Below are 26,748 nucleotides of genomic sequence, written 5' to 3' on the forward strand. Positions count from 1 at the left end.
ATCAGAGATGGAACAAAAGAATGTATCTAAAAGAGCATCTAGAGAGAATGGATTATTCACTGCTGAAAATCCATTTTAATAGTCCAACTAAATGTAAAGCATCTTATTTCAATTTTTAATCTTTTTTACCTGATTGCTAAAAATTATCTACTGTATAATTCTGAGGAAATTACATGACAGCAAAGACATATTTATTATTTGAACTTTAACAAAAGGTTAAAAATCCCAATATGCCACCTGATCCTTCAAACCCATACTCACATGAGTTGTCTTTACTCTGTCATTCAAGCAACAGTTCTACTTCAATGAATTACTCTAATAAGTAAGGACTACTGGCATGAGTACAAGAGTGCTGCATCGGACAATTAGTAATGACTGAACAGCTCATCTGACCCCTTATTTTATTTTACAATCCCACTATACCAAATCTGGAAGCCTTGCTCTTTGAAAATAATAATGTGCACTTACAAGCAATTTTCGTATTCAAAGCACTTTACAAACATTAAGTAATTAATGACAGCTTTTCTCAACAAACTCCTCAGATTAAAGGACTGAAAAATGGAATTATTTTAATATGAAATCTAAAAGTCATTTAAAATTTGGAAAACATTTGTCAAATTTTAGTATATTTCAAGGTTTGCTGTAAGCAACATAATTACAACAGTTGGCAATTTTGTATAATCATATAGCTATTTTGTATATACATAAACATATAGCACGGAAACCTCTTTGAGGCACAGCCTCCAACAGAATACTGGATTCTGGCTTCCACTTCACTGAAGTATATTAGAATCTGCCTTTCATAATCTCTTTTCCCCTGTCGTTCTCAAAAACAATCCTATGAAGCAAAACATGATTTTTGAGGCCTACCTGATTTCTGCACCAGGAACTGGCTGGGCAGTGGAACCCATTTCTTTACTGTAACTGTGACAGTTCCTTCTGCATATGGTTAATTATGGTGGATACCTCATTTAAATTCACCTAGGCAGCTCTCTCTCTCCTTAATCAAGAGGGCCAAAAATCTAGCTTTCCATGGCAGCAGACTTCAATTTTTCTTTCTTTAAAACAGCAAGAGAAAAGAGTGCTAGATTGACAGCTCCATAAACTGAAGTCCTCTAATCATCCAGAACAAGTACAGCACAGACAGTGGCAGTGCAAGCTTTCCTACCCTACTCCGGCACGCCTCAACCTTATTCTGAAGGGAATCACTACTATGGGTAAACACACAGACTTGTTTTCATGCCCATTTAATCCTTCACCTGCCTGCAGCAATTGCCACAAGGGTGCTAATTAACACCACACTGTGGTGGTGTTTTTTGCACTTGAATGCCACTGCACTGGAATTTGATTGAAACCACCAATTAATTCAATAAAAGCCACCAAACCAGGTACTTGACACTGGCAATTTCTGATCACTGCCAACTTGTGGTACATAGGAATCACATGACCTAAAGGTGAAACACTCAGAACCACACCTAAATAGGCATATGAGGTATTCAATCCTCACACAGGGCCAAATTTTATGCTCAGATGTATGCGCATCCCCCATTTATTTCAATGGGACTTTCAAGCATCTGAGGGCAGAACTTTGTCCTCCAGGTTTAGAATAATCCCAGTCTGAAGCCATTCATCTATCCATGACACTCCCTTCCTTTTGCCAGTTTGGTGCCTGTTCCCAGGTGACAAGTGTCTCCTTTCTTTTTCTTTACATTGTAGGCACTCGATATTTTGCCTGCTGAAGGAGGGCACCCTACTTTTCTACTTTAGCACTTAAACACATAGTACCTTTAAAAGTTTCTCAAAACAAATCAGCCAGAGGGTGTCTATCAATTAGTCTCTCAGAGCTTATCCCCCATGGTTAGCCATCAGTGCACTTAACTGAACATGCTACCTGTCAGGAAGGAGAAGCTTCTGAATTTGGAACAACCTCAGTGAGGGCTGAGACAGGGAGGCAAGCCACACAAATGGTTTCTGTGTCATAAATTCTGTGCCAACAGGATTTCCTGCTGAATTGCTTCCTCCCCACAGGATGTTGGTAGCAAAACTCAAATATATTGTAATTTTTGTATTTGCTTTAAAATATCATTTCTTGGTAAACAATTATTTCAAAATTCTCTCACCCAGTCCTACTTGCCTGGGAACTTCTGCTAACCATAAGGTTGGTAAAGAGAAAAAACAAAACCATAAGCAATGTTCAAAAGCCTATGCTGAGTTGACAGTTGGACAAAGGCAAAATACCATTTTCCCCCAAGCTTAAAAATACCCCAAACCTTGAATAAATAAGTTACACACAGTGATGCATGAATGTGCAATCAAATTCAAAAAAGGGTAAAAATTCCTTATGAATATGCACATTAGTGAAAGTCAAACCACTCTACAGAAGATCAAAATATTGCTCAGGATGAAGTTGCCAGTAATGACTCATTGCCTTTTGTGTGCATTGGCTTGTGAAAGGGTTATACCTTGCCTTGTTCAGCTTAGCAAAGTTTCTACTTTCAGTAAAAGTTAAGGATCACATTCTGATGCTCTTACTCATTTTGAGTAGTAACATACTTCACAGTTATCCCATTAACTCAGTACTACTCAACCTGAGTACAGGTAACAAAATATCTGTCCCTTACTTGGCAATTACCGTACTTTTTCATCATGTTCAGTTCTCATTCAGGAATTTTATTATAATTAATTATAATTAATAGAATGACAAGTATTTTCTGTATTGACTTTTATGAACAAGGAAATTCACCTCTTAGGCTATATTTTCAAAATGCAGCATGCTACATCTATGTGTGAAAACTGAACTGAAAATACAAGTCCATGCGTAGGTTACAATATGTGAGTTTACCTCTACAATTTATTATAGTATTCACCAAAAATAGTGTAATATCAGCACTGTAAACAGTAGCATCTTTGTACAAGGGTTATTGTACAATAAGAGATTTTGTACAAGAGATTATTGTACAAGGGTGGGTTTTGTCTTGTTTCTTTTAGAAGTGTAGACTTGTGAAACATTTTTAAACTGGTTTAAGTAACAATGGGTGTGTGTACATGTCCTCTGTTCTTTTGGTGTGTTCTTCTAAATGTATAGAGACAGTGTGGAGACTATTATCACATGTGTAATTTACAATGAAAAATGTGTTTGGTTTCTATGGAAGCACGTCACTTCAGACAAAGTTAGAGTGCATACACATTTATTCTTAGCATAGCAATACCTACGTTCATTCACTCTACCCTCTAAAATATTTCTAGTGGACTAGATTAGGAGGAGAAAGAAGAACCCTTGTAAATATCAAGAAGCAAGATCCCACTGAGCAAACTGATGGCCAAAATATAGCAGATATACATTTTTAGAACAAGCAGAAGAACAATTTAAAAAATGTACTTTATGGCAAATGCAGTCACTTCAGATATTATCAAAAACAGAATGAGCAGTGAGTAATCTTGAAAAATGCCTAGTGTCAGACTGAAAGACTAAGTAATCTTTTCTAACCATATTTTGTATGAAACAATTACTCTGTATCTCTGAGAAAATACCTGAGTAAGGGGAAATCAGACACCTACAATGTGGCATTAACCAACTATAGGGGAACTGTAGGCATGTGTCCACAGCCTCTCTCACAGATAGTGAACAAGGTTCCTGAGAGATTAAGTAATTTAAGTCACACAGGTGGAAACTGAACCTAAAATCTCAGAATTCAAGTTCTGTGTCTTAGCCACAAAACTACCCTTCTTCTGGGTACTCAAATGCTATGGTAATGAGTGCACTAGAAAGTACAGGTACTGCTCTCAGCTCTTAGCCAGACAGTGTTGGCATGGACAGCGTACATGTGCTCAAGTGAGAGAGGATGGAAATGGAGAGGGCCCAGAAATAGCCACCCCAAGACACAATCAAAAATCATTTTTCTTATGAATGCATGGGACAGAAGTTCCATGATTAATATTACACCGTTACCTCGATATAACGCGACCCGATATAACACGAATTCGGATATAACGTGGTAAAGCAGTGCTCGGGGGGGGGGGGGGGTGGGCCCCCCGGGGGATCAAAGCAAGTTCAATATAACGCGGTTTCACCTATAACACGGTAAGATTTTTTGGCTCCCGAGGACAGCATTATTTCGACGTAGAGGTGTATTTACATTCGAAAGTAACAACAAGCACACACTTCAAAGGACTAGAGACAGGAAATATTTACATATACTAATATCGTCCTTTTAAGAAGCATGCATCTAATAGCTGATAAATTGCACTTCCAAAACAGTGCATCAATTTATGAAAGAAACTGGAAAGCTGTATGTGAGATATGTAGAAATGCAGGCATCATGTGAGTCCCACAAACTAGACAATTCACTGCACCATTATTACAGTCTTGGAAAATAAGGCAATTTCTTCACAGATTAATACACATTACATATACTGCCAGACTTGCCTGCAATTTTGTTTTTGAAAATTCTTGCTCTAAATATCTGAAGCAAGTATTTCAAAAAGGCAGCCATCAAATATAACAGATCTGACTGCTCTTTTTTTCCATCCCACCTAAAACTACACTTTCCTACTGAAACTATCAAAAAGCGTGTTCTCAAGACACACTATTTAGGTGTACAAACAGTAGGATGGGTTTTGCAGAAAGGAGGGGATAGCTTGTGATCTAATCATCAGGTACTGAACACCTCAACTTCATGGAAGTACAAATCACAGCAGGGCTGATTCCACCTCTAACTGTTCTCAGGCAGATTAAGCTGAGCACCATTCTGTTTACTCTGCTGATCTTTCAGTTGAGATGTTAAAAGGGGGTTCTGCTCTGCTTAGACAGTAAAGAAACCATGAAGCTTTTTGTACAAGTAGGGATTTTCCCAGGCATCCACAGTTACAGGAAAATGCATCTATTTCTTTGCAATATGCATACTTCTATAAATCAATTGTGATGTATTTTTCACTTCTGCCCTATTTTGACTATGAAAGCCAGAGCTTTAGCTGCTGTAACCCAGCACTGCTCCACTGAATCTGGCCCACATTATCTTGTTCTATACAGTATAATAAATTTGCTGGGTGAAATAATATTTACTGGGGAAAAAAGGAAATACTACTACTTTCCTCAGTGATGATTTACATTTATCCAACAATGCAAGTGCACTTTGTAAACCATATGCAATATTTAGGAAGCACTTTACTCAGCAAAGAAATGCATCCACCTCTGAGGTAAGGGACAACATTACACAACTCTTTGGAGCTGCTGCACTCAAAAATAATGGGGAAATTTAGGGCAAAGCAGAATCTAATTACCCCAATTAGGCCCTGATCCTGCACCATTAAAGTCAATGGGAGGTTTCCATTGACTTAATGAATGCAGGAGCGAGCTGTTAGAATTTGGTCAGATCACCCAGGCTCAACACCATTGTGCTCAGGAAAAATGCAATGGGATCATTAATGAGCCTCATTGTTCTGTTTCATTTAAAAAGACAGTGTCTTTAGCTGCCAGTACCCCTTACCAACACCATGGGACATTGGTTTAGTATTGATGTAGGACTTGACACAAAGGCCACTGAAGTCAACAGGAGTCTTTCCACCTATTCAGGGTATGTCTACACTTAAAACACTGCAGCTGTGCTGCTGTAGCACTTCCATGTGGACACTCACTGGTTCTCCCGTCACTGTAGTTAATCCACCATCCCGAGAAGCGGTAGCTAGGTCAACAGAAGAATTATTCCTTCAATCTAGCACTGTCTATACCGGGGGTTAGGGCAGCAAAGCTACGTCTCTCAGGCGTGTGGATTTTTCACGCCCCCAAGACATGTAGGTATTTCAATACAAGTTTTAAGTGTACAGCCCTCAGTGGGCTTTGGATCTGCCCTATGAAGGGGAAAGTGCCACCTCCTGAATCACTTTCAACATACCCTGCATTCCAGTCCAAGCTCTGACAAACATAGGACTTTGCTTAATTTATTATATCGAATGCAGCAGAAGCTTCATGCCAAATATGTAATAAAAAACATGCAACCCAGCAAAGTTGTTTTCTTAAAAATTTATTTAGGAGGCCCCAATTTCAGCCTCAACATGCAGTGAGAGAGGCTTTCCAGTGATACAGTAACTCCTCCTCACTTAACATTGTAGTTATGTTCCTGAAAAAATATACATCTTATATAAATGATCATGTCTGAATAGATAATGAAATTGTTTTTTAAATTTATGAGAGATAAAATGTACCATTGATCACAATTTGATCTAATTATACAATTCAAGAAATATATATCTGAAAAACACTTGAAGCAATTAGAAATCCATATTTAACTGTGTTTACAATGTCTCTGACTGATTATACAAGTAACTGAGTCTTTGCTCCAGAACACACAGAGTTCCTGTTCAGATGACAAAGTGTCCACCTTAATGAAAAAGTAAAGTTAGAAAACAAATATCTATTTATATCTATATTTACATATTCTTAAGGGTGGCTGAAAAATATTACTGTACTCAGCAAATAGAAAATAATTTGAAACAGCAAACTGCAAAACAAGGGAAAGAAGGGGGGAGGGATAGCTCAGTGGTTTGAGCATTGGCCTGCTAAACCCAGGGTTGTGAGTTCAATCCTTGAGGGGGCCACTGAGGGATCTGGGGCAAAATCAGTACTTGGTCCTGCTAGTGAAGGCAGCGGGCTGGACTTGATGACCTTTCAAGGTCCCTTCCAGCTCTAGGAGATAGTATATCTCCATTAACTATTTTATTATTAAGCTGGGTCACAGGAGAAACTATTTTGTTTTCCTACATATCTAAAGAAGACTGAGTAGTGTCACTTGTTGCAAGCCGAGGCATTTGAAAAAACCTGGGGTGGAGAGGGGGGAGAGTGAGCACAGATGTCTATTATCCTTGTTAGTAAGTGTAGATTAACAAGTCATCACCCAGTATAATATCCTTTGAATTTCAGTTAACTGTTGTCTAAGCGACCTGCCTAAAATTCCACAAAGCTAAATGCTGAGCCTAATTTGTAGCTGTTTCAGCGCAACATCAATTTGGGATAGTTGCAGTGTAGTCATAACAATAGTGCTGGGGTATTCAAATTTGGAAGGGACTGGACATATGGAAATCCCTCTCCCTAATTAAATCACAGAACGAGGGTTTGAAGTGGTAAATAATAAATCACAAAGAATCCTCAATCTGGTTGTCAAGGAAACCAGTATGCCTCTGCCATAATTGCTGTGAGCCCCATCTTGCCCTTTTTGACACCAAGCCTTATCATGCATTCTGGTCAGAGACTGAGAAAGTAGCTTTTCTATTCCTCTCAGGCAATCACGTAACATGCATTGAGCTTCACTGAACAGGGCCATGCTACCACACAAACGTTGCATTCAGCACCATCTTTTTTTTAAATCTGTAGACAGTAATTAACTAGTATAAGCTCTAGTATATTCCTATCAACCCTCATATTAGAAATGGGACTGAACTACTTGACAGTGCTTTGGATGGTCTCAGCAGCTGTATTTACTAGAAAGGCCTCCTTAAGTTATTGTTGGGAAATCTTGAGCATTGTTATCTTGGTCTGTGACAAGTCCTGGGAATCTCCAGTTTCTCATTGTTTCAACCCCAGTCTGAAAAACATCAACTAGAAGAGGTGACCGACCAAGCTCTGATTTTAGAGCAGTTATGTAGGATGATCATGAAAAAGATGACCAGGAAAAATGAAGCATACTCTACAGCAAGTGAAACCACGGTGCTTAAAAACCAAAACCAAATAAATATTAAATCTAATCTGATGCCCTGCTATTTGGGAGGCTTAAAGTATGGCTTCTCTCTATTCTCCCCCCGTGACAATCACTTTTCATAAATTTAAGTCTCAGGGTGAGTAAGTAGCTAAACTTTATCTTTTCTTCTTCTTTTTGGGGGAGGGGGGAGAGGCGTGGCAGACTCATGCATCATCAGGGTTAGCGCCAGCTGGGGTTGTAGCAGATAAAGCTACTCCAAAGAACAGTAGCCCTAAGAGATGAGAAGAGGGGAGAAACTCTATTTTTCCCCACCCCATCTCCCAAGAAATTCTGTGCCAGTTTTCAGAGGAGACACCCCCAACTTTCGAAAGAGAGGAGAACTGCAGAGGGGCTAGGTAGGCGCACCCATCATATCACTTGCCTCTCAGAAACCTGGAGCAGACAGAAAGGGGGAGGGCATATTGGGTGGGAGAGAGGAAAGGCCTCCTGCTAGGAATCAGAGAAAGAGAGATTGGAAAGAGATCTGGAAAGGAACGTTTGGTGATTCGTCTCCATTTGCTGGTTATTGGTTTCCTCTTAATCCTGCCCCTCTCCTACAGTTCAGCAATCGTTCAGCTGCCCTGCCTCACTATCCCTATTATTGTGCTTCTCTTTCATCTTCCCTTCCTCCATTTAAACACTTCTCTCTCGCTCAGACAATCACTCCCTCCCCCCCAGTCCAACACCAGTCACTGACCACCAAAAAAACACACTCCTAAAACTAAGTTCTGTAATATAAACAAAACATGTCAAGATAAACAAGATGAACCCTGACCACTTGAACTGTATAACTTTCCCTCACTCTTCATCACTTTCTGTTATTTTAGAATGCAAGCTCTTTGGTGCAGGGAGCAGTGTCTTTCCTTCGTGTTTTCATAGTGCCTAGCACAGTGGGGCCTCAATCTTGGTGAGGGCATTTGGTCACCACCACAATATACTGGTAACAACTTTAAAATTAAAGGAAAATATGGAACAAAGTGATATAATAATAGTTTTTGATTTATTTATCCATTGTTTTGCTTTTAGCAACTTGTTTCCTTTTTTAGATATCGCAATGTACACAAAGAACATCAGAATTAAACGTGTTCAATCTTCAGAGAGAAGTAAATATAACCACATGTTGACAGCTACTTCCTTCTGTCTATTCATCCACTTGTTTATTTAGCTTTATTGGCTCTACCAACTGTAATTGTTTTGTCTGTCTGTTGGATAAACCAAGCATCTCAAGATAAGAGTACAGAGCACAGGTTTTCTACTGCTGTAATGTTCAAGTATCCCAGCAATTCACTCCACATAATTACTGATATGGGAAACAATGGGTAAAATCTTTGTTCTAAATCACAGTAATGATGAGTACTTCTGTGATTAAAAAATCTGTGAAAAAATGGGATATGCAAGCCATAAGATGCAGTAAATTCTGGTTCTACAGTAGGCTTCTCAGAAAGTTTGCCCATATTTGTGGTTACAAGAAAAATCTGCTCCCAGGAAATGAGATGCATATCAGTCATAGGTTCTCCTACTCATGTACATTAATTCACTCATGCTTGTCAACCGTCATGATTTCCCAAATCTTTGACCTTCATCCCAGAGCAGCTGGAACTGAAAACAATGTTTGCCTACAGTTCTTCACTTCTGCTACTGAAGGGTGCCACTGTTGGTGCACTTGCTGCTCTCCCCAGCTGTCTTCACAGGTCATGTGCTTGTTTCCTCACTTCCTGCTCTAAGGCCTGGTCTACACACAAGTTTTTGTACAGCTTTAGCTATTTCAGTTCAGAAGCTAAGACTATTTCTACACCAGCACTTACATTGGTAAAACGTTTGTGGTTCAGGAGTGTGAAAAAACACACACCCCTCTGGAAGACAAAAGTTTTAACTAAAAGTGCCGGTATGGACAGCGTTCCGTCGGCAGGAGCGGCGCTCCCGATGATGAAGCTACTGCCCCTCGCCTCTCTCCGAGTGATAAAGAGCGGCTACACCGCACACCTTACAATGGCGCGGCTCCAGCAGCACAGTCAAGCCATTATAAGGAGTGTGGTGTAGACATAACCTAATATGATGAAATCTGTGCAACCCCTTAACACGCACTCAGTTACATCAGTAGAAAGGTGCTTGAATATGCATAGCTTAATTTAATAAATTTATGGAAATACTCTGTCATGGAAAGCTGAGTAGACATTTCATCCTAAACAATCCATTATCTTCCCTTTTCTTACCCCCTCCAAACACACTGTACTCCAACCTGTCTTCAGCTATAGCAGCTGTTGTTGGTAACGGCAGAGCAATCCCCTATACATATAAAAATTAAAGTTCATACTGTCTGGCTAAAACATGTGCATGACTATGCTTAACCAAAGTTTGCATAATAAAAGGCCAGTCCCAAGCACATATTGTACCATTTGGGTACAAACATGTTCCTTTGGAATACACATTTGTAGCATCTATGGGAGAAAATACAAAGACCTTTGTCTGATTTTTACAGCTAACTTAATATGACATAATTTAGCCAGAATTTTATTCTTATTAGAACAATTAATGACTTCTTATTTTAAACATTATGACAGCAAAACTTCCTTGTGTCTTTTTTGCTTTCTTTTATAATCCTGAAGGCTACTCAGCTTTCCACACCAATTTATTTTTCCTCCTTCCAAGAGTTTCACATTCTATAAGTACCATACCAGATGTCATATGGCTGGCTTTCCCAGAGATACAATTTGCTATATACAAGGAGATCAAAATGATCCATACCTTGCACCTTCATAATCCACTGTGAAAAAAATACCCTGGCTTCTCCTGTTGGTAGGAAGTCTTATCAACCTGATATTTCTTAACCTGCACTGTTTTCCAGGTGGTCAATTTGATTTGTCAGTGCTTTACAATCTTTAGTATTCCCTGTTAGAACAGCACTGTATCCATCAATCACTGTATCCAGGTCCTCAATTTTTCTCTTAGCCTCCCACGATCCTGAGCTGAAGCTTTCAAAATTCTTACCCATTGTAGCAGTGTAGCTTGAATTGCTAAACATTTACTAATATCCTCTGAGTTTTTAATAAGCCATTGTTATATTGTTTGATTAAAAAAGCCTCTTTGGCATGAAACCAAAAGCAGGCAGACCTGTCTCCTAATTGGTGGACATCCAAGAGTGAAGTATACAGGACTCTGCCTTTCCCTATCTTGTATGACACACACAAAGTCTCTCTCTCTCTCTCTCTCTCTCTCTTAAAAGTAATTAAAAGAAACCACTTGCAAATAATAATAAATAAGAGAGATCATTTTGGAGGAAATTATATCTGCTAGCTTGATTTGCCTACATGAGTACTTATTCCCCCAGTTCCCCCTATAGTTTTTCCTCCTAAGAAATTAAGGTAAGTGTAAAATATACTTTTTTTGTTACGAATTACCAAAACATTTCTAAAAAAAGACTGCTGGAAACAGAACAGAGATAAAAACTGGAAATACTTTGAGAGAGATTGGCTAGGACGCTAATTGACTCATAACTCTTCCATAGGGCCCCTGACTGGAAGACTGGAAGGAGATAATCACAGCATACATGGTATTCCCCTTCATGAAAATTGCATGTACTCTATATTGAGGGGAAAACTCTGGAGGCAGAAGAATTTTAGATTGACATTTTTCTTTTTTGAACTCCACTACCAGAGCCTCTGGTGGCATTAAAAATATTTTCTTAATCCCCCATTCAAAGCAAAAACAAACAAATAAAATTGTTTAGTATCAGGAGTACAAATGGTAACAGCTGTGCATTACTTGCATAATTGTAAAGGTTACCATTGCTAATGATTTAGAACGACAAAAGGGCTCTCCTCCTTTCTCATGCTAGTTTTATACACATAAACCAAACTGTAGGCATGTCTACATTCTTTTTTGTACTTTATTTTTCAGCCTCTACTCTTGGTGAGCACAACATTCCTGCTTGGGACAGTCAACTCCAGCTAGATAGATGTACACCATCTTAGGCCGAACTGCTACAGAATTTTCTAGCACACATGAAGGAAGGAGCTGGAGCTACCTCACAAGTGGCTACTGGCATCCCCATTTGAAGCTTTTCCAACATCTCATTCTCTGTGTGGGTGATAAATCAGCCATCCTCTTAGACAAGCTGCATTCACAACCATTGCCAAATCTATGAGTCTTATCCAGCAGGGGTTACCAGAGCTATCATACAGTGCATCTGCTTTTACCCTTGCCACCAAAGGACAAATTTATCACTGATATGAAATAATATTGTGCCTGCTGGATTGGGGCTCAGAGACTGAAATGGTCCTTAAGTCAGGATCTCTGAACTGCTCCAGAGCCATCAAAAGCAACTACCCAACCACAAGTAGAATAATTCAATGAATTGTGATGGATAATTTCAACTTTCTCTGAAACATTTAAAATTCTCACTCTCAAGTGGTTTCTATGAGTTTCAACAGGTGACCTTTGCAAAGTGTAATTTAGAGAACAAGAACAAAAATTACCTTGTAAATTAAACTGCTTCAACTAGAATCTGTTGTGACCACAGTGCATATTAACATGGCAAGCTCTCACAAAAATATCTTTTCAAGTAAAGAAATATTTTACTTGTGTGTTCAAGTATAGAGCTATAAACCATATGAGACCCTATTTATTTCAAATTTCCCATGATGCCATTTACTCCAGCTTTTAACCTTTTATGTGACATTGAGCTATTTTATAATCATAAAGTAGTAGAAAAAACGACCTGTTAATTTGAAATGGACACATTACAACGTCTCTCCCTGGTGCTATAATATTTTAATTTCTTTTTTTAAGACAACCCAGTTGGAAAGTGACCATCTGCTAGGGTGTTAGTACTATTCAAGCAAAGTAATGAACAAAATGTCCTCCTTTCCCAGCAAGAAAAGGAACATTAACTGAAAGGAATTCAGGAAACAAACATATGAGGTTAACAGACTGCTTCACCACAAAGTAAAGTCTCCATTTCTTTAATTATTGCTAAATCTAATGACTACAAAGAGGATGATACAGAAAGTAACATTGCTGGATATTATGCACCACATACAACAGTACAAGAAATTTTGAACCTTTAGAGAAACAAAATTTAGATGATTGTAACTGAACTTCCCATTTTTTGACTTCTAAGCCATGTGCAAATGCATGTTGTATACAAATAAAAAAGCTCTATTATATACTTAAAAATGAACAACGCAATTTAAACTTTGGGTGCATTTTCAATATTAAGCAGAAACTGTCTCCCCCGAGCTTGTTTTAGTCTTATGGATTTTCAGTATTTCAGTTGATAATAGGTGAGGGAAAGGAGAAAGACTTTACTGGCCAAATTTTCAAGGGAGCCTCAATAAATCCTTCATACTTATATGTGCAAAACCACCTGCATTAACAGTCAATATACAGTCCCTAGCACAACTGGACTCCAATCTAGGTGATATTATAATACAAATAATTAATAATAATTCTGTGTACATAAATTTCATCTATTGCACACGCATATGTCAGTGCTCAGAAAGTATGCACAGTTCTTTTCACGTGTAACTTTGTATATACATAAGTGGATAAAGTCTGACCTTAAAGGGCACATAGAACTGTAGTGTGCTATTTCTCAAAGTTACAAAATAAATTGTTCTACTTTAGTTTTCAATCAAGATGTTATTCATCTCTGTACCTTCTCAGCATATTTACAAAAAATGGCATTGAAGACTTAAAAGAAAAAAATTAATCTTGACCATATCTTGATGTTTAAAACATAAGTCAAATATGAGGTTTTAAAATGTACTATATAGTTGCTTTTTATTTTGCAGTATAGTTTATTTTAAAGGTTCTTCCCCTCCCCTGCCCCCTTGTCCCCCCCTCCCCCCCCCCCAAAAAGCATCAAGTAACCTAAACGTTATATAGGCTCATATACCAGCAAAGAAGGACATGGTAATACCCCACATCAATTTGTCAAATAAATGTATAGGTCTCACTGCTTCCCTTATTTTTAAATTCATAACAATAAGACACTTTATGCAGTGTATTTCTCAGGGAAATGGTAGAATAGGTGTCTTATGAGAAAGTAGAAGTGGCCAGACAAAATGTTCCTGACAGTCGAAATATCTACAATTTGTGACATAGCCAGTAATGGGTACTGCACTTCTGGGACTGTTCAACTCACTCTCCTTTCAGCCTTATAACACTACACAAGATACAATAAACACAGAAATACACTGCCTATTGGGTGCCTTCTTAAATAGTTTCATACCTAGCATTTTTTCTGCCCTTTCTACTTTAATTTCTTTTCTTCTTAAACCTCCTTGTCAGACATGCTCACAGTGACACCAATGATTAGAATGGCTTCAACTAGAAATAAATGAAGGTTGGGAGTTCAATGATAAAGGCTGAAGTTATTCAGCTGTCTCATCCACATAGCTAAATTTGCACCATTTTTGCTGAATTAAGTCATTTTTAAGAAGTACTAGCTATGTTACAAATTGTAGATATTTCGACTGTCAGGAACATTTTGTCGGGCCACTTCTACATTCTCATAAGATATTTATTTACCAATTACCAACGTTGAAATTCCCATTCAAATACATGGTGTGATGCCCCACAAATCATGTCATCATAGTTCTCCACACACAACTTGCACAGAATTCAGTGGAAGTTTTTAGTAGAAATTGAAGGGAAGAAGGACATCATTCAAAATATATCTTTACTACTGGGCAGATATCTACCTCTGTGTCACTAAGCAAGATGCAGAAATGATTTAAGGGGAAAGTTTCAGCCCAAGACAAAGACCACACGATTACAGAAACTAAGCAGAAGAAACTGGGCTCCTGCAAAGATTCTTAGATACCATGCAGAATTTAAGAATCATAAAAATGGATCCACTTCACTTTAGACTGTGTGAAACGCAACAGGTCAGAAAGAAAGTGCATGCCAGATTATACTAGAAGCGCATCTTACTGCAAAGACATATTATAATGATCAGTTCCCTACTTTGTTCATATGATTTTATATATGGAAAATCATTAACATTCTTTTTTGCCATTCTATATATTTAATTGAATTCCATCAATACTTGGTCAACTAAACATGTTTAATTTTGAAAGGATTTAAAAAAAACATACATCTGACTTGACCCCATGTCCATTTCTTCTTAAGGCAAACCAATTTTATAACCAGGATAACACTAGAGGATGAGCATTGTTGGGGAGTTGCTCACTGTGCCTGTCATACCCCGTTAATGCAACTTTGATTTGCCTTTGTTCTGACAGTAGCAAACAGCTGCTTGTAAATGAGCCACAGTCCCTGGGCTGCCTCCCATTATTCCACACTTTTGTCTGACAAGGTCACTTGCTGTGGGGATTTTGGGGAGAAAGAGTGTGCAGCCTATAGAATTAGAGCTAAACCACATGCAACCCAGCTTGAATGCTCTTTTTTCCCCCATAGCACCAGCAAAGCAAGAATAACAAAGAGAAAATCTTTAGTTCTGTGAGCAAACTTTTTTCTCTAGTGTTGATTTAATAATCCTCAAACTATGTTATAAAAAGCAAGTCATGTTTCCATAAATTCCTTTTCATTCAAAGCTGTATGGAAGTTATATTAAGAGATGGATTTAATTACAAAACAGGATTAACAAATGCAGATTAATATTATATTGGTCATCCCCAGAAGCAATATGAGACAAAGCGATTCCAGCTAACTGCAACCATAGCAAAAACTGCAAGGAAAAGACAAAGATACAATCTGAAAGGTTTATGCCAGTTTCTGTGGGAATGTTTATTTTTGCTTTGAGCCAAGTTTGGGGTAGAAAAACTAGACCTCCAGTAAAAAGTGTCTCATAAGCAAAATATTATGTTTGCTGCTCTTTTAATGAATAGCAGACATTAATATGGCTTGCAAGTTTTATAGTTTTGAATCTTGCTATTAAAATACAAAATCAGTATCTAGCCAAAGTTACTGATGTTATGAAATCATTCCCATCTTTAATTTTTCAGACTGACCAGTGATATTAAGGAGAGTGAAATCTGTCATTAGGGTGTTCCATCCCTTTGTGCCAATTGTTGCTTTTGAAGCCACGCAGGAACAGGGAATGCATGGCAGATACTGAAAGCAATGGCTAATATGATGGGAGGAGACAGCCTGTGGCAGTTTTCAACCATGAATGAATCATAGTGGAGTCCTTTCAAAATTTATGGGTACAGAAAGGGGAGGTGCTAGCTTAAAATAAATCTGTCAACTTCTTCAAGAAGGATCATATAAAACAAAGAATGGAAATCAGTCTAAACCCCCTTCTATAGCTGTCACCTGTCCTATCCAAAGAAACGTTCCTGATGATTTTATTCTTTATCTCATCAATCCAAAGAGTAATTGAGCTCTTCCTGCTCACTGCCATTTCTATCCTAAACAAGTTTATGTCAGGCCACTAGAAAAATGTTAGATACTCACATCAAGTAACATACTTAAACAGGATGCTGCATCTGCATTAAAAGTAGAAAGCCACACAAGTTACCTTTCAACATACCGACATCTCTGTCAGTAACAAATTTTATGTATCTGTTCTTTTACCAAAATTGACAAATTTTGGTAAAAGAACAGATACATAAAATTTGCAAGCTTCACGGTTAAGTAAAGAAACTGGCAGGGAATTCTAGACAAGTTCTCCATGGGTCTGTTCTGAATGCATTCTCAACATTCTGAAAGGGAAAGATTATGTTTGCAACCACTAAAAAAAATCAGCTTTTTAGGCTCTTTCCTGTTTCGATTAATCCATTATCTCTCTCATTCTTGGCCATAAATTCTTCACCAGTAATTTAAGTTCAGATAAAATGGTCTTTCCAAATTTCAATCAGAACTACTTCCTTACTGACAAAAAGTATTTACACTATACTTATTTAGTGACATATATTAAATAGCATGTATTCCAACTGAATCACATTCAAATTATCCAGTGCCAACAAGAATTCATGTAACAAAGAAGAATCTAATGGTAATCGATTATGACAGCCCTCACTTCCCAACAAAGCACATTGAATACATTCCAGTAGTTCACTATTAGAGTACAGGACAGGAGATTGTATGCCTCATTTGTATTCAAAGGAAGGCAAATCACAAACTCATTTACATCCCTCCATTTTCCTTATTGCATGTCAACAGCAGGTGGTCTATCAATAGTACCTTTGAAATAGGTAGGTGTCTTAAAATGCGTTCACATTTCAGTAAAGACCCTGGACTTACAAAATAGACCCTGAGCCTTAACTTTTATATTTTCTTTGTGTAAGCTACAATAAAACATGAATAAATACAGTTCTTACTTTGTTCTCATTTTAATCTACCTTGCAAAAACTGGTTTCATGCTATAAATGTAGTCAACTTAATCTGGCATGTTAGAAAAGAAAGCTGTAGATTAAACCCATTACAGGTATGATCATGTGGCACAGCTGGCAGGATATGCCTCTTAAATGACAGATGAATAGGTGCCAATTTCTTCCTTCCTTCTTTGCATACACACAGGATAAATGTCTCAGCAATCTTTGTTAAGATGATGATTTCCTGGAACAAAAAGATGAACTAGAGTGGAGATCAAAAACTCATTCTTCAGCTAAAACCCTATCTCTTTGTAAAATGACAACCGGCAGAGGTTTGTTTGCAAAGTTGTGAGTAAAATCCATAATAGAGTAAAGCATCACACTAAGGGCTTTTTTCAAATATTTTTAGGATCATTCAATGAAGATTGGTTCTTAATTAATTCTTTGATGCTTGCTTCCAATTTTCCCAAAGCCAGTCCACTGTCAGCGGTAGACAGGTTGGGGAAACTACTGCCCTGAAAGTATTAAAATCATCATGCACTTCTAATGCCATATGTCTGCTATTATTCACTGTGGCACTGTGGCACTGAAGCATTAACAACAGTCAGGCTAAAAACACAAATGTCTGTTGTCAATCAGGACCAATTTCTGATAAAGTGTGAACAAACATTCCTAAACAAGATAGGAATCAAGGGCATCTTCATGCCCAAAAGCATACACAGCTAGTAGTAAGCAATATTAAATGTGTTTATACAAAAACAAGATAGATTAAATAAACTAAATCCTGCGTTCAAATGCTTTTGCTCCCTAATGTTTGCTTTCACACTGACAGTTCTCTCAGACTCTCTAAGAAATTCAGTGTATGCATGAACCATGACTGGGGAAATAATAAATTAATGCTCTGATGTCTGGCTTCAACCTTTTTAAGAGTCTTTTGAAAGTGAGCACAGATGTCAGTAATAACTCCCCACAGATCACACCATACACCCATCACACTAATGCAGCCTTTTCTCCCTCCCCATTCCCACCCCCAGTTTGCAAGGATGGGGGAGAGATTTGGCTGGACCAGTAGGTGAATGATGCCTCTTGGTGTCCTTACTTGAGCAGGAAAGAAAGGGAGCTCCTGCCTCTTCCCTTCTTTGATAGCCTCATGCTATAGCAGGGCATTAGTTCCCACCCCGACACCTAACTCATGTGGAACATCATTCGTGTCATAGCTCCGTTGGGTGGGCTGTCATCTGTGCTTGTTTCCTTTCAGACATGCCCAGGGAAGAAGTGCCGGTAGATGTTGCAGGAGCTGGGTCGTAAGCCAACCCAAGAAATGGCAGCATCAGCTGAGGAGTGACGGAGCCATAAGACTTCCTGGCCAACCCCCACCCCATTAAGCAGTGACCACGTAAGGCTTGGTGAATGCCCTGAAATGAGTGTGGGCGTTACCTTTTAGGACACCTCCTTGAGTGGTCTGTTGGACTAAGGCATTGCTGGCTCTAACCTATAATCCTCCCTCGCTTTGATATTTTCCCCTTCTGTAGCGAGGGGTTAATAAATTCTGTACTGACCCCTGCCACTCTTACTGAAGAACAGAGATGAATGAACTCTGTACTTTCTTCCTCCACCCCTATTTGGGGCAGGGATTAATAATAAACTCTGTACATGTCCCCCATCCCACATGTTATGGGGGCTTAATAATAAACTGCATTTCCCCACTTTGACAGGGGGGAAGTTAGTAAGCTCTGCATTTCTTCCCCCAATGGGGAGCCAACCTGATGTTCTAGCAGTACTATTTGGTCGAATAGTCTGATAACATGTATAGCCTGACCAATCTGAATAGAGATTTTGAGGACTTTTGATGCTATTTTCATATTCTGTTTATTCTCATTTCTCCAAGATGAAGCAGGGTTTTTTTCTGGTTTAGTAATAAATGCTCTGTTGGGGGGAAGGGTTGGGAGGGAGCTACTGGGCTAGTCAAGGTCAATCAGGCTTTTTTAAAAATATGTACCATTAGGGAGGGTGGCCAAATTCCTTAGGAAATCAGTGATCAGTCACGGAAGGATATCTTATCCTTCTGCCAGACTTTTCAAGGAAGAAAGGATGCACCTGTTTTTACCAATGATTTGATGTGTTTTGTGTAATCTAGGGGATATTTATGTCAGTTTTTTCCATTAGCAGGAGGGGGTTCCTTTTAGGTGCTGGCAGGTGTCCAGTGCAGGTTAAACAAGAAAGTGGAAGCCAGAGTAGCTGGCTGCAGGCCCAGGCACTATCCAGGTGGCAAATGGCTGGACCATTGCTCTACGATGCATGGCAAGGGGAGAGGCGCTTATCCCTCCCACAAGGAAAGGGAAAGGGGACATCTTGGTCCTGGACCTCACATGGATTTCACAGCAGAGGAGAGAAGAGGTAGCCTCCTCTTATGGATTTAACTGCCTGTACCACCATTCGTGAGCTGCACTAGACTTGGCCTGTCAGGTTTGTGTGGGGAGAAGCTGCCTGGCAGTTCCTCCGCTAGTTCTGTTACATCACAGGTAATAAAAAGTTGTGGTCTTCGATTTAACTAATTCTGCATGGGGAGTCTTAGTCATCACAACTTCCAGACCAATGCTGAAAATATTTAAAACTACTCCTTCTGTCTTTAGTTTCACTGTTATTTACTGATTAGAACTGATATTTAAAAAGGAAGTGAAGATTACCAGCAGGCATTTGTTTAAGCAAAAATTACCCCCCACACACACCCCACAAAAAACCTCTCACCATTGCACACAGATTTTTCTTTAGATGGTCAGCTTTGTGCCCCTCAACTGTGCTTTTAGCCAGGTGTCATATGGCTTCAGAGTAGGAATCTGACTAAAACTGGTGTGAGGCCAGACATCAGTACAAAAGCTTTAAAAAACCCCTACACATAAGCAAGCTTCCCTCCCTAAAATTATTGTTGTTTTGGCTGATACTTCCTTATTTATCACGCAGACATTTTTTTAAATGGAGCCTTACATCTTACCCTTGCTAACTTTTTTTCCTTAAACCTCATAGCAACAGCAGATGATTTTTACACCGTGAAGCACAAAAGCAAAGGTGATCTCACCAACAATGGGAAAAAGAACGCCTGTGTCATGATATCTTCACCCCAAGTAGTGTACCTCACCAGCTGGCATGACACAGAGAACAGTATGGAATACCTCAAAAGGGAACAGTAAACTAAGTAAAGTATAGGTAAGATGAATTAATGCAGCACTAGGGTTGCCAGGCGTCCGGTTTTTGAGGCCCAAACAGCTAAAATTATGTATTTCTGCCATATGAGGTGCACCAGTAACAGAAAATCTCTCCACACACCCTTCTCTGCTCTGCATCCCTGGTGGCTCTGTATTGGCCGGGGGGGGAGAGGGGACGGGACGGGACAGGACAGGGGAATGGGGTGGGGGGCAGGAGTGACCACTGGATGGACCCTCTGACCAAGAACTCAGTGTTTCCCTGTATCCCCTACTAGTGGCTCTGGCTTGGCTACATGCTAACTACAGCAAGTGGGCACTGAGGCTTCTGCCCTGCCTGCCTCTGAGTGTATTTTTCAAGCACACATCCCACATACCATACCTCAGGTTTGGCCCACACTGAGGTAGCTCACAATATGCACTCTTATTACCAATTAGCCTTAAGTATTGTTTGCAATAAATAAGTTCTATTTAAATGTGTAGTTGTACAGGTCAAATATTTTGTGTAATACACTGAAAATATGTCCTTATGCCATTTGCTTCTTTAAAGATTTTCCAATATAAACTACAATATTTTCCCACTAAATACATGAGTACATTTGTCATATTTTACATGTGATTGTGTATTTTACAGTTGTTTGTTACATCTTAAGGGTTTATGTATATACATATAAAAGTGTACATGAACTTAACTTAGACTTCTGTGTGGCATTTGACTTAAAATGAGACATTCAATATTAAATTTAACAATATGCAAAATCAAGGTAGCACATAACAGATGGATTAAAAACTGGCTAACCAATAGATCTAAAAAAAAGTGCAAATGGGGGATCACCCAGTTGGGATGTTTCCAGTAAGGTTCCACAGGATTCTTGCCTCAATGCTTTTCGATATCTTTATCAATTAGGTGAAAGAAAAAATAAAATAATTGCTGGTAAAGCTTGCAGATGACACAAATATTGGTGGAGTGCAAATAAAAAAAAGTTTTACGGGGTGATCTGGAACACTTGGGAAGGTGAGTTCACTTGAAAAACACATTTAATACGGTCAACTGCAAGGCCATATATCGAGGAACAAACAACACAAATCACACTTACAGGAAGGGGGAATGTATTTTGGAAAGCAGTGACTCAAAGGGATTTGAGCATCCTGGTGGATAAGCAATTGAACATGAGCTTGCAGTGCAACGTGGTGGCTAACAGAGCAAATGTGATACTCAGATGCATAAGTAGGGCAGTTCAGAGTAGCATTGGAGAGTGACAAAGGCAGACAAACGTATAAAAAGATGCAAAAGATGAAACAGACTAAATTACATTAAAAAATTTGCCCCTTATTGCTAAACAGTGAAGGAAATTAGCTATTGGAAAAACACACTTGGGGACATGGTAGATTCTTGTCACTCGAGGTTTTTAAATCAAGACTAGATATCTTTCTAAGAGAGATGCTCTAGCTCAACCAAAAGTTACAGGCTTGATATTCCATGACCTATGTCGAAAAAAATGATCATAATGGTACCTTCTGGCATCTCTTTATCTACTGGGCAGCATGCTGTCATGTGTACATGTATTTTGAATCCTTCAACTTCTGTGCTGAACATAAAGCCCAGTTGCCCAGATTATGCAGAATTTGAGAATTTCATTCTCCTTGAGGAATTAGTTTTAAAGGCCTTCAAACTCTCTCAATATAATCAATGGGAGTGAACTCAACTGGAGTTTTTTGTGCACAGAAGTTGCGAATCAGGTCTTCTCTTTGAGATTTGCAACATAAAGACATTTCAACCCTTAAAAATTGAAATAATAAATCCCTCTCTGAAAGTGAAACTGTCAAACTTTTTAGATCCAGTCAGAGGTGAAAGTAAGCTGGTACGGTCTGGTACGGCGTACTGGAAAGAGCCAATATGGCGTACTGGACTGGACTGGCTTCCCCAGCAGTGATTTAAAGGGCACGGAGCTCTGGCCGCTGTGGGGAGCCTGTGGCCCTTTAAATCACCACCGGGGCTCCGGCAGCTGGGCTCGGGCGGCGCTTTAAAGGGCCTGGGGCTCCCCTCAGCAGCGGAGCCCCGGGCCCTTTAAATCACTGCCGGAGCCCTGCCGCCCTGGGGTGGAGAAGGCAGGGCTCCTGCGGTGATTTAAATGGCCTGGAGCTCCGCAGCGGCCGGAGCCCCTGGCCCTTTAATTCGCCCCTGAGCCCCTGTGCTCTCAGCTACCTCTGCAGCTGGTAGCTCTGGGGTGATTTAAAGGCCCTGGGGCTCCCAGCCACAGCCGGAACCCCCGGGCCTTTTAATATTGAAAGGCCCTGCCTCTTCCGGTTGAGGCCACGCCTCCTCCAGTTGGGGCCACGCCCCCGCTCAGGACTCTAGCGTACCGGTAAGTTCTTTAAGTTACTTTCACCCCTGGATCCAGTGTTGGTGTAGAAGTGTCAGTGCCAGGATACTAGCGAGATATGGTGGACCAACGTCTGTGGATCAGAGACACAAGAGCTCTGTGTGGCTCAAAAACCGGTCTGTCTCTCACCGACTGAAGTTGGTCCAATAAAAGATATTACCTCACCCACCTTCCCACCAGGCACACTATCTCTTATAAATGTTTTAAAAAATATTTAATAAGCTCATAGGGAAGTGCCTCTAGATTACAACTATCTCTTTTGGGAGTAGAAAGCGCAGTGTGGATAAAATCAGATTTTTTTATTTAAATTAAATTAGTTTTTTTTTAAATGAATCTATTTAAAATTAAATTTGAAATTGACAACCGATGTTAAGGCCTAAACTTCTTATAATCTACTAAAACCATTTAAACTAAATACAAAAAATAATATTAAGTAGTACATATTTTCTGCCCAAGTTTTAAAGAAAGTCAAAACACTGCACAGGTGGAAGTCATTGGCTAAGCACCTAGAACCACAGCCTGGTGAACTGCAAAACCAGCCTTTCATAGCAGTAGCCTCTTCTGCAGCAGTAGAGAGAATATATTCTTCATTTCGCTGTACTCAATTAGTTCAGTTCAACAACTAGCTCATTCAAAATTAAGGAACTTTGGGAATTGCAAAAGCAGGAAACCTTGTCTTCCTCTACCAATTCGTGAATAAAAACTCAGTGTGAGAGGATAAGATTTATTATTTCTAAAATCTTGAAAGACATAGTGACCAGAAATAATCGGTTCAATTCATTAACTACAGATAATACTTCATTTGTCCAATAAATCAGTCTTAAATGCAAAACATTATGATAAAATTTTTGATTCTTTTCTTATGTTTTAGCACATTTAAGATAGCTTTATTTAATTAAAAATAGATAAATAAAATACTGTTTTCATGCATTTTAACTGAATTTGAATGTCTATCCAAATAGAGCCTGATGCAAATCACAAGTAAAAAAACCTAATCATTATCTACTAAACAAGAAATGTATCATTCACCATTTTATAAAATAAAAATGTAAACAATAATAATCTGAATAAATTTAAACTAAGCTATACAATTGCTTAAATAAACGTGTATGGAATCATGTATTCTCCTGGTTAGAAGAAAGAAGCAACAAGTCTAGTGAAAAGGCTATATTTAGCTGCAAATCAAGATGATTTAATGGTTACCAACTAATGAGAACCAACCTTTCTTTAGGAAAATAACTAAAAAGTACACATGCAAAACACCATTAAAATCAATTACCTTAAACTAAGGCTTTCTGCTTGTTGATTTAAATCATGATTAAAATCAGCAAGTTAAATCACCTTGATTTTAATTAATCTGGTGGAGTAGAAGGATGGTGGTAACCACCATTGCTACTGCCAGAGTTAAAGAAATGTCAAAGGATACTATTTCTATTTTGCCCTTAAAAAAATAAAAAACCCAGACACCTTTGTGCATATTCTGCAGCTGCAGTTAACTAATAAACACTATTCCCAGAGAGGTACCAATATCAATCAGTGATTCACAAACAAAGACATTTTGGCATGACCAGGCATTAGTTGTTACTATTGTTAAACAAAAGCAACCCTGTTAATTTCAATTACAACTAAAAGACCGAGGGGGAGAGGGGACAAAAACAATGAGATAAATTTTGCCCTCAATTACACTCATACAACTGATAAATGAATTCAGTAATCAAAGGTGGAATTTAAACCAAAGTTTGTCAAATGTAAGACACAGAAAATTGGTGGAAAACTAAAAATATATAACTTAAATTGAGCTTTTAAAGTATATTATTTCCTCAATTGTTAGAAACAGTGTTCTATGTAATCCAGATCTATAGCATAAATTCTTTAGTAACTTTAAGACACCAATTTATTTTCTTTAACTTTAACAATTTATTTTCTAGCAATTAAAGCATTTACATGCAATTTATAATGATGCATTACCATACCCTGCTTACCGTTTAGACAGCATAGCTAAGTCTACAGTAGACTGGTGGCTCTTTGGAGCATCTATTTAGGCCCCAGGATGACATCGCATACATTCCAAAACATCACTGCTAGATTACCCTCTTGCATGATGTACCTTATGGTTAATAGACCAATTAATCATGAAGATATGCTCGTAGGAGACGTTGAAATCTTGTTTGGATAATGAAGTAGAAATTACAGAATGTCTAAGCAGAAATAGTGCTGTACAAGCACAAATTCAGCATATTCATTATGGTGGTACAATCAACTTTTCATTAGAACTTTTTAAAAAGCCATTATGTGACAAAAACTTAATTATCAGTTTACAAATTAACAATTATGGATGAAAAACAAATTGAAGTATTTGAAGTAGATTGAATAATCTGGTAAAATATTTAGGGTCACATTGTGTAGTTCTGAGGCTCCATTCATAAATAAATGGTGTTGGTGGGTGGGTGGGTAACAGACAGATGGCAAAAATTGTACCCTTCTTTTTAATCCTAGATTGGGTCTGCTGATCTGGCAGTTAAAAAAAAAATCTAACTGAAAACTGGGCAAATTTAACATAGAAGCTATTGAAATACATGAGTAGAACCCACAATACCATTTTACAATCACTTTTCAGAGTTGAATTGTACTTTAAAGAACACTTGAGTCCAAACCTGTGAAGTATTGGGACTCCCCTGTAATTGAAGAAGGGAATTTCCTGCAGATGCACTCTCGTGTTTTTTTCTCTGTACTACCTCCCCCAGATGGGTAAGGAACAGAGGCCTTTCATAAGGACAGAGAAAAGATAATATGGCATTATTCTGCAACTTTATATTTACTTCCAGTCTAGTGATGTTTCCTATAAGATGCACAGATTTATTTTTATTGTTCGCCATTTTTCTGTAAAATTCCTAACAAACCACTAATTGGGCATAAACTAAATTGCTCTGGGTATCTAATTTATCTGGGGATGCTCAGAGGAAATGAAGTTGTCCGGCCTCTCAATGGAAACATTAAGGAATAGGTGAAAGTGAAGGATGTGGAGCAGGCTGTATTCTTCCACTTGAGCAGTGCCACAGGTCAGCAGTGAGAGGATCAAATGACTTAAGAGTGGGGTTTTGTTTTTAGGATTAAATTTTCTTAAAAATTCCTACATACACAACCTGTTTTACACCTCAAAATCCAATTTTAAAAATCAGCATTAAACCTAATTAACAATAACTTTCTCAAGTGAACAGACTCAATCCTACCTTGATCCTTTGGAGATAACACTTAACACTATACCTGTGTGGGCTTGTCTACACTGACACTATGGTGGCAAAGCTATGGCACTTCAACTATGCCATTGTAGCACCACAGTGTAGACTCTTCCTACTGTGATAGAAGGGGGTTTCCATCACTGTAGTTAATCCACCTTTATGAGAGGGTAAGAATTCTTCTGTTGACCTATCCACATCTGCACTGGAGGTTAGATCTACCTAACTAGGGTGCTCAGGGATGTAAATTTTTCACACCCCTGAGCAACATAGAAAGGTCTGTCTAATTCTTCAATGCAAACCAGGCCTGAGTAATCAGAAACTCAACATTTTCAATGCTGCCTGTTAGCCAGCTTGCAAATAAAGAGCTTTATGAATGGCCACAAAGCATCTTGAGCTCCTGTTGCCATCATGTATATAAATAGTGTTTAAAAATTAGAAATGAAATTAAAAATAAATATATTTTTAATAAAAATAAAATAGAACATTTTAGGCTGCACACTGAAAATGATTGTCAACTCAGAGTTAGATATGTATTTTTTTCCTGATCCCTAAATAAACTTTTATATAGAATCATAAAAACAAAATGTAAAGAGGGGGGCGAGATCCTTGACTACTGTCATTTGGTATAGCTCCACTGAAGTAAATCTGGCCTAAAGATATCTCACCTGGAAAAAACACCACCAGATTTATTTCACCTGGTTTTTCATTCCAAAAGTATTTACCGTATATACATAAGCCGAATATTTTTGGTTAAAAAATAACTCATCAAAGAGCGGGGGTCAGCTTATAAACAGGTCTACACCAAAATTTGATGATTTTAAGCTCTATGGAATCATTGAATTGAATATCTAATACATTGTCGTTTTGTTTACCTGGAGCGTCTGCAGGCATGGAGCCCCTCAGCTCCCTGTGGC

At 38.5% G+C, this 26,748-nt stretch overlaps 1 protein-coding gene across 9 annotated transcripts in view; it reads right to left on the bottom strand.

Moving 5' to 3' along the window:
- The window catches only part of LOC112103319 (adhesion G protein-coupled receptor L2), a 185,969-nt gene that overhangs the window by 93,953 nt on the left and 65,268 nt on the right, over window positions 1–26,748 (bottom strand). The window lies entirely within an intron of this gene.

Source organism: Terrapene carolina, unplaced genomic scaffold, assembly GCF_002925995.2.
Source record: "Terrapene carolina triunguis isolate 2854851 unplaced genomic scaffold, T_m_triunguis-2.0 Scaffold210, whole genome shotgun sequence".
NCBI lineage: Eukaryota > Metazoa > Chordata > Testudines > Emydidae > Terrapene > Terrapene triunguis.